The following is a 9,535-nucleotide window of genomic DNA, read 5'->3' as shown; positions in this document are numbered from 1 at the left end:
AATTTTTAAAAAACTAACATATTATTATCCCAATAGACTCAGAAAAACCTTTCAATGAAATCCAACATCCTTTCATGTTAGAAACCCTCACCTAACACAGCACTGAAGAAACATACCTCAAAATAATAAGGACCATCTATGACAAACCTGCAGCCAACATCATACTTAATGGGCAAAAAATAGAACCATTCCCCTTAAGAATTGGAAGAAGATAAAGATGCCTACTCTAACCACTCTTATTCTACACAGTATTGGAAGTCCTAGCCAGAGCAATCAGTGAAGAGAAAGAAAGGCATCCAAATAGTAAAAGAAGAAGTTATTTCTTTTCACTGACAATATAATTCTATGCCTAGAAAACCTTAAAGACCCCACCAAAAGGCTCCTAAAACTGACAAATGACTTCAGTAAATTTTTAGGATACACAATCAATGTATAAAAATCAGTAGCATTTATATACACCAATAACATTCAAAGCTGAAAGCTTAAGCAAGAACACATTCCCATTTACAATAGACACAAGAAAATAAAATACCTCAGAACATATCTAACCAAGGACATGAAAAATCTCTACAAGGAGAACTATAAAACACTGCTAATAGAAATCATAGATGACAAAAGCAAGTAGAAAAAAGATTCTGTGCTCATATATTGAAAGAATCATCGTTGTTAAAATGGCCATATTGCTCAAACCAATCTATAGATTCGATGCTGTTTCTGTTGAACTACCAACATCATTTTTCACAGAATTAGAGGAAACTCTTCTAAAATTTATATGAAACCAAAATAGTCAAATAGCCAAAGCAATCCTAAGCAAAAAGAACAAAGATTAAAGCGCCATTATTACCCAACTTCAAACTATACTACAAAACTATAGTGACCAAAACAAGAGGGCACTGGTACAAAACTAGAAATATAGGTCAATGGAACAGAACAGACAGCTCAGAAATAAAGCAGCACACCTACAACTATATGATCTTTGACTAAGTTGACAATAATAAGCAATGGGGAAAGGACTCCCTATTCAATAAACGGTAGTAGGGAAACTGGCTAACCATATGTAGAAGAATGAACCTGTACTTCTCTTACCTTAACTTAAGATGACTTAAAGATTTAAGACCACCAACTATAAAATTCCCAGAAGAAAACCTAGGAAATACCATTCTGGACATCAGCTTGGCAAAGAATTTATGGCCAAGTCCTCAAAAGCAATTGCAAAAAAAAAAAAAAAAAAATTGACAAATGGGACCTAATTAAATTAAAGAACTTCTGTACAGCAAAAGAAACTGTGAACACATTAAACAGACAATCTACAGAATGGGAGAATATATTTGCAAAGTATGCATCTGACAATGAGCTAATACTCGAGAATCTATAAGGAACTTAAAGAAGTCAACAAGAAAAAACCAAATAACCCTATCAAAAAGTAGGCAAATGACATGGACAGACATTTCTCAAAAAAAGATATACAAGCAGCCCACAAACAAATGAAAAAATCCTCAACATCTCTGATCATCAGAGAAATACACATCAAAACCACAAAGAGATACCATCTCACACCAGTCAGAATGGCTATCATTAAAAAGTCAAAAAATGACAGATGTTGGAAAGGCTGCAGAGAAAATGGAATGCTTATACACTGTTTGTGAGAATGTAAATGACTTCAGTCACTGTGGAAAGCAGTTTTGAGATTTCTCAAACAACTAATAATAGAACTACCATTTGAACCAGCAATCCCATTACTGCATATATACCCAAAGGAAAATAAATCATTCTACCAAAAAGACACATGCACTCATATGTTCATCATAGCACTATTCATAATAACAAAGACATGGAATCAACCTAGATGCCCATCAACAGAGGCTTGGATAAATAAAATGTGGTACATATAGACCCTTTTCATAAGCAGCCATAAAAAAGAATAAAACTATGTCCCTCCCAGCAATATGGATGCAGCTGGAGACCATTATCCTAAGCAAATTAACACAGAAACAGAAAATCAAATACAGCCATGTTCTCACTTAGAAGTAGGAGCTAATTCTCGGGTACACATGTACATAAAGATGGGAATAGTAGACACTGGAGACTTCAAAGGCAGTGAAAGGTCTGAAAAACGTTCTATTGGGTACTATATTTACTATCTAGATGATGGGATTGATAGAAGCCCAAACCTTAGCATCATGAAATCCACCCTTACAACAAGTAGTCCCAAATGTAAAATAAAAATGAAAATTAAAACCAAAACATAATCACTACCTGTATAATTGATAAAATCACAATGCAGTCAACATTTTTGGTGTCCATTTAAGTAATTTACTGAAAGTTTATATGAAAATTTGCAAAAGTCTGTAGCATTATTAAAGTGAAGCATATTTATACATGAAAGAAAAATGGAAAAGAAAAGAATAGCTATCGAAAAAGAATGTCAAAATTAACCAAATAACTTTAAAAGTGATATTACGTTACAATGTTAATAAATGACTGCACTCTATAAATGTACTTTTTATGATAGGATATTTAATTACCTGTTAAGCTGTATTGGCTACTTTGCATCAATAATCAAGTCAATATTCTGCAACTTTTAAATTCCCTTAACATGCATTTACAGGATACACTCCAATAGCCCCAAGACTTTTTGGTCTATTGGACCACTGACCTGAAATTTACTAAACTGTCAAATGCATATTTACATGAGAGACTAGAAAAGCTTTTGCACCAAGTCAATCACCTACTTCTTCAAAATGCTTAAGAGCACATTTACATGAAAGAACATGTTCTTTTCTTTTTCTTTATTTTTTTAACAGCTTCAGTATGTATTTCCTTTAGAGCAGAGGAATTATACCCTATTTTGTCAGTAATGTGTAGTATGAAACAAAGCTTGACAAAATAAGTTTTATGGGCCCAGTAGAAATATTATCATACTAGTAGGATAATGTTACCATGTTTAAATAAACTCACATTCATATTTTTTTCTATCTGACAAATAATACCCATATTTAGGTCCATCTTCCTAAAAGTTTTAGATAAGTATTTGCTATATTTTGTTATAATAAAAATACTTTGAGATAAATTAATTACTAATTGACTTTGTAGCATATTTCCCCACAATATCAACTGAATTTTCTCGTATTAAACTATTTAAAGTACCACATCCATTTTCTGACACAATTGTGATAGCAAATGTAGAGCTATTTAAATTTTTATTGCAGAGATTAATAGATCTGGAGAGGTAGATTATACTGATTTTACTTTCTTTTACTTTACAATGAGAATGTTAAATTAGTTAAACCAGATAAAAGACCTAAACTATACCTAACTTCAGTTGAAAGTTTGATAATTCAATTTTTCCTGTGCTCTAAAAAACTTTAGAAAAGAATCAAAAAGTAAAAATATTACATAATATGGTTTTGGGTTGACTGAATTTTTTTGTTTCAATCACAGTTTACCTAAGACTCATTTTAGTTTTTAAACATTTGTTGAAGATTTTAGAAAAATACGTCATCAATTATATTTATTGCTTAATTAGTTAGATCCCTATTGAGGCGTGAAATAAAGTGAGTGAGGCAAAAAGATTTTGAATTTTTTTATTAAAATGTTTATTTTTATTTGAATACCTATAATCATTATACTACACATGTAAAAGATTTAATTTATATACTTTACACTGAAATTTTGTTCTTTTCACTATTATTATTCAATAACAGCTAATTGAATTATTTTGACAATCAAATATTTAACACAGAAAATGATACAGGTCCATTGAAGATTTTTGTTTCTTTCTGGGTTATAGCAGTTTAACATCTTGGGAATAAAATGCATAAGCCAATTCTTAATAGTGCTTTAAAAATAAAAGTGATTTTTAGAATATATACCTAAGTTTAATTAGGCCTTTAAATTTCTAGAGTCAGAAATGCTGAACTTTTGAAACCTCTGTTGATAACCATCTTAAAGCAGGTCAAAATTTGCTACATAATTACTTGGCAAAATTCCAGTACATACATTTTGGAAAAGTGTAATATTGACTTTTATTTTTCCTATCCTGGGTGGTAATAGAACTTGTAGTATTTGAGGAATGTGTTATATTTCTGTCAGTCAGGCCCATCCTGTCTCCTGTTTTATTTAAACTTGACTAAGGAAAGTAAATATGGCCATTCTGTTTCCAATTTCAAAAATATTTCTACGAGCATCAGAGTTATTCAGTTTTCTCCCCAATCTTACTACATAGTTCCATTTGCATCATCCAAATTCTTTCATTCCTGTACTAACAACCATGCCAGAAACCCAGTAATGGAAATAAAAGAGGTGGCTGCATCCAAATTATAATCTTAAACACTAAAGTTGTGTTTACATCAATTCTCTTTACTGGTGAATTTTATGGAGGGTGGATTCAGTCCAAGGCAGGTCTGCCATTAGATTTGTCCAGTGTCACTTGCTTATCTCCCATATAGAAGCAGTTCACAAAGCCTTGAGTAGATTCAGCATAAAAGCAGACTATTACCTCAAGCCAGAAAAGGATATTTTAAGTACTTTGCTATCTGCTGATAAAGGAATTCTAAGGCTTTAAATCTTGCATTATTTATGTACTATACAGCCCATGAAGAAAATGATCTGCCACAGCCTTAAGGATGAGATAATAAATTCTTTAGCTTTAAGGTAACAAAATAAAAATGCCGTGATCTTTAGCTAATAATCTCTTGTAAGAAAGGTCAATAACTGCCAGAGAAAAAGAAAGGCAAGTTTGAAGTCTATTACTGAGTAAAATCTAATTTTTAAAAGGTTTTGTTTTATTTTGTGTTTTGTTTTATTTTGTATTTCATCAAGTAGAAAATGGGTCTGGGCCAGGCGCGGTGGCTGACGCCTGTAATCCCAGCACTTTGGGAGGCCGAGGCGGGCAGATCACGAGGTCAGGAGATCGAGACCATCCTGGCTAACACGGAGAAACCCCGTCTCTACTAAAAAAAATACAAAAAATTAGCCGGGCGTGGTGGCGGGCTCCTGTAGTCCCAGCTACTTGGGAGGCTGAGGCAGGAGAATAGCGTGAACCCGGGAGGCGGAGCTTGCAGTGAGCCTAGATCATGCCACTGCACTCCAGCCTGGGTGACAGAAGTGAGACTCCATCTAAAAAAAAAAAAAGAAAGAAAAGAAAATGGGCCTGAAGTTATTGTATCAATAAAGCATTTAGTCATGCACTACTTAGTGATCAAACATTAGAGTTAATATACTAAACCATAGATATTACTCAAATATTTGAAGCATAGTCCTTGAATGCCCAAGTCATTTTGTTTTTTATTACATACCAGTTAACCAATGGTTACAGAAATTTCCACCCACATATAATATTTAAATAATGTAGCAAATGAAATTGAACATTGAAAAATAACCAGAAATAAAAAACTGTTGGCAATAAGAAGACAAAAAGGAAAGAACCTTAAAAATTACCTAAAACCAGCTCATTTCTCAGAAGAGAAATGATAGAACAGAACAGTATTAGGTAACGATTTAAGAGTTTATGAACTAGTATGAAGACGAAAACATACTCATGTTAAATTATATTTCTTCTACATCAATAGAATCTTTCTTTCTTTCCTTCCTTCCTTCCTTCCTTCCTTTCTTGTCTCTCTCTTTTCTTTGTTTCTTTTTCTCTCTCTCTTTCTTTTTGTTCTTTTTTTTTTTTTGATGGAGTTTCACTCTTGTCACCCAGGCTGGAGTGCAATGGCACTATCTCAGTTCACTGTAACCTACGCCTCCCGAGTTCAAGCAATTCTCCTGCCTCAGCCTCCTAAGTAGCTGGGATTACAGGCATGTGCCATCACGCCCAGCTAATTTTTTGTGTTTTTAGTAGAGAGGGGGTTTCACCATGTTGGTCAGGCTGGTCTCAAACCCCTGACCTCAGTTTATCCACCCGCCTTGGCCTCCCAAAGGAAACTTTTTATTTCTAAAACAATTGGTATAAATATCACAATAAATATATATATGAGTCAAAGTTGCTGGTTGCAAACATTTAAACCTACTTTGAATTTATTGAAGATTTAAAATAAAATGTTTTTAATTTTAGTACACACACACACACACAACTTTATGTGGTCATTTGAATGTAAAGCCTTGCCACTCTAGTACATTCATAGGCTTGAAAAAAGAGACAAAGTTAACCATAGGAGACATAAGAATAAGGGACATTTTCTTCTAGAAGAAACATCAACATTATTAGTCAGACTCATATGTCTTCTTTTGTAGCCCATATTAATATCCTGTCTATTTACAGTCACACCAGCTGATTTGGCTTGTAATGTCAGTCAAAGTGACACAAACAGTCTTCTAGTGATAAACAAAAAAAGGGACATATATAAGTCCTTACATAAATTTTAAGATTCACTTACTATACATGAAGTTATAAGGTAACCCCAAGACTTAAACGTATTATCAACAGAAACATTTAAGGTAAGACAATATACAAATACTTAAAAGACATAGAGGACATAGAGGAGGACCGTGGAGACGGCGTTCGCCCCGCGAGCACAGAACCTGGCCCTCGCCACCCCGCCGCCAGTCCACACCAGCTGCCAGTTCACCATGATGATATCACCGGGCTTGTAGTCAACAAAGGCTCCTGCATGTGCAAGACCAGCTTCGCAGGTGACGATGCCTCCGGGGCCGTCTTCCCATCTATCGTGGGGCGCCCCAGGCACCAAGGTGTGATGGTGGGCATGGGTCAGAAGGACTCCTAGTGGGTGACGAGGCCCAGAGCAAGAGAAGCATCCTGACCCTGAACTAGAACGACATGGAAGATCGGGCACCACACCTTCTACAACCAGCTGCCTGTGGCTCCTGAGGAGCACCCCGTGCTGCTGACCGAGACCCCCTCAACCCCAAGGCCAATCACGAGAAGATGACCTAGATCACGTTTGAGACCTCCAGCACCCCAGTCATGTATGTGGCCATCCAGGCCGTGCTGTCCCTGTGGGCCTCTGGCCGTACCACTGGCATGATGATGGACTCCGGTGAAGGGTCACCCACACTGTGCCCATCTATGAGGGGTATACCCTCCACCACGCCATCCTGCATCTGGACCTGGCTGGCCCTGGAGTGACTGACTACCTCATGAACATCCTCACCCAGTGCCTACAGCTTCACCACCACTGCCAAGCAGGAAATTGTGGATGACATCAAGGAGAAGCTGTGCTAGGTCGCCCTGGACTTGGATTAGGAGATGGCCATGGTGGCCTCCAGCTCCTTCCTGGAGAAGAGCTATGAGCTGCCCTACATCCCGGTCATCACCATCCGCAACCAGCGGTTCTGCTGCCCCAAGTCGCTCTTCCAGCCTTCCTTCCTGGGCATGAAATCCTGTGGCATCCATGAAACTACCTTCAACTCCATCATGAAGTGTGATGTGGACATCCACAAAGCCCTGTGCTTCAACACAGTGCTGTCTGGCGGCACCACCATGTATACTAGCATCGCGGACAGGATGTAGGAGATCACTGCCCAGGCACCCAGCACCATGAAGCTCAAGACCATTGTGCTCCTCCGAGCACAAGTACTCCCTGTGGATCGGCAGCCCCATCCTGGCCTCCTTTCCACCTCCCAGTAGATGTGGATCAGCAAGCAAGAGTATGACGAGTTCGGCCCCTCTGTCGTCCACTGCAAATACTTCTAGGCAGACTGTAACTTAGTTGCATTACATCCTTTTTTGACAAAACCTAACTTGCACAGAAAACAAAATGAGATTGGCACATGGCTTTGTTTTTTGGTTCTGTTTTTTTTTTTTTTTTTTTTTGGCTTGACTCAGGAACAAAGGTAACAGCAGTCAGTTGTAGCAAGCATCCTCCAAAGTTCTACAATGTGGCCTAGGACTTTGATGGTACATTGTTCTTTTTTTAATAGTCATTCCAAATATCATGAGATGCATTGTTACAGGAAGTCTCTTGCCCTCCTAAAAGCCACCCCACTTTTCTCTAAGGAAAATGCCCTAGTCCTCTCCTGAGTCCACACAGGGGAGGTGATAGCATCGCCTTCATGTAAATTATGTAATATACATTTTTTTAATCTTCGCCTTAATACTTTTTTATTTTGTTTTATTTTGAATGATCAGCCTTTGTGGCCTCCCTTTTTTGTCCCCCAACTTGAGATGTATGAAGGCTTTTGGTCTCCCTGGGAGTGGTTGGAGGTAGCCAGGGCCTGACTTGAGACCACTGAGTTGAGACCAGTTAAATAGAAGTGCACACCTTAAAAAAAAAAAAAAAAAAAAAAAGTCATAGAGGAATAAATACTAGCATGCATGCAAAATGGGGTTTTGTGTAGAGATGAACAATAAATTCAGCAGGTTAATATATTTCTGATTGGTGTAAGCAAGCAGTAATGTTTGTTCTGGCACTGAATTTAAGTGAGAACTTATTGAATGAGTATGTTTTAGGATTATTCGGGAACATAATATATAGTTTTGCTGAGATATTTTTGCAAAGATAGAAATATTCTCAAAATGATAGGTTGCATATATACCTGAAACTCTACTCCATAGCATATTTGGGTCCTCACAAACCATCAGAATTGACATGAGTGTCATGCATATCAAGTTTGCAATAAATTGTGTTTAAAGGGAGTAAAAAAAAGTCTATAGTAATGAAGTCAGTAACCACAGAATTATATACTTGCCAGGCATGAAAACACAGTAATGAAGAAATTCACTAAGCCGCTCTTTCGGGGGACTGGGTTTTTATGTGATAGAAAGAAGAAATTTGTTGTGTTATGAGAATGCTCCTTGCATAGGAAGGAATGGTCCCATGAGTCAGCACCTCTTTATTTAAAACAAGCATCATTGTTTATTATCAGTGAAGAATTTTTCATTAGGATGGGTGAGATGCTCCTTGTATTTGAGTTGCTCAAAGTTCTTAGTAGTGTTGCTTAGAACTAGCATTCACTTTGATGTCTCTTAAGTATTAATGCAAATGAAAGTTATATTACACCAAAGGAGCAAAAGAGCAGATATTCAAAGACTGGTCTAATATGAAAGCAGAGCCAGAGACTAGCCACCTTATGAAGTCTGAGCAAGGGCAAACGAGAGAACTAGAGCCCAGGGGACATTCCAATAACAGAGCCAAGAAAATATAGACAAAGACAAGAAGAAACAAAAATGTAATAATGATCTTTCAAAGAAAAGTTCATTATTATTAAAGTTGCCTGACATCTGCTGCAAGGAAGTTGCTGAAAAGCCCAGGGTCCTGTTTCTAAAGATGTACTTCCTCTGATTAAAAAGTCATTTTATTGGCCTTGGATAAATTCTTAGGACATAAACATTTAATTTTTTTTCTGTTAAGGACAATTCTCTAAAGAATTGAAGTACATAACAAAACTGTGTGTTTGTACATACATTTTTACCTAACATTTGTCCCATCCTTAGATTTTATAAGTAGTCATCAAAGATGTTTACTAATTTAAGTAAAATGTCTTTATTTCATCTAGAAATACCTTTTTACATATGAAATGTGATACATAATCTAATCTTACTTTCTGTGGAATAGTCTATTGAGACAACCTGTTA

The 9,535-nt window shown here is 36.5% G+C and overlaps 1 pseudogene; it reads left to right on the top strand.

Moving 5' to 3' along the window:
• Positions 1-6,569: 6,569 nt before the first annotated feature.
• Positions 6,570-7,654, top strand: LOC129033705 (actin, cytoplasmic 2-like; annotated as a pseudogene).
• Positions 7,655-9,535: the final 1,881 nt, after the last annotated feature.

Source organism: Pongo pygmaeus, chromosome 2, assembly GCF_028885625.2.
Source record: "Pongo pygmaeus isolate AG05252 chromosome 2, NHGRI_mPonPyg2-v2.0_pri, whole genome shotgun sequence".
NCBI lineage: Eukaryota > Metazoa > Chordata > Mammalia > Primates > Hominidae > Pongo > Pongo pygmaeus.
Note: the sequence above shows the minus strand (reverse complement) of the source record. Positions and strands in the feature narration are given on the sequence as shown.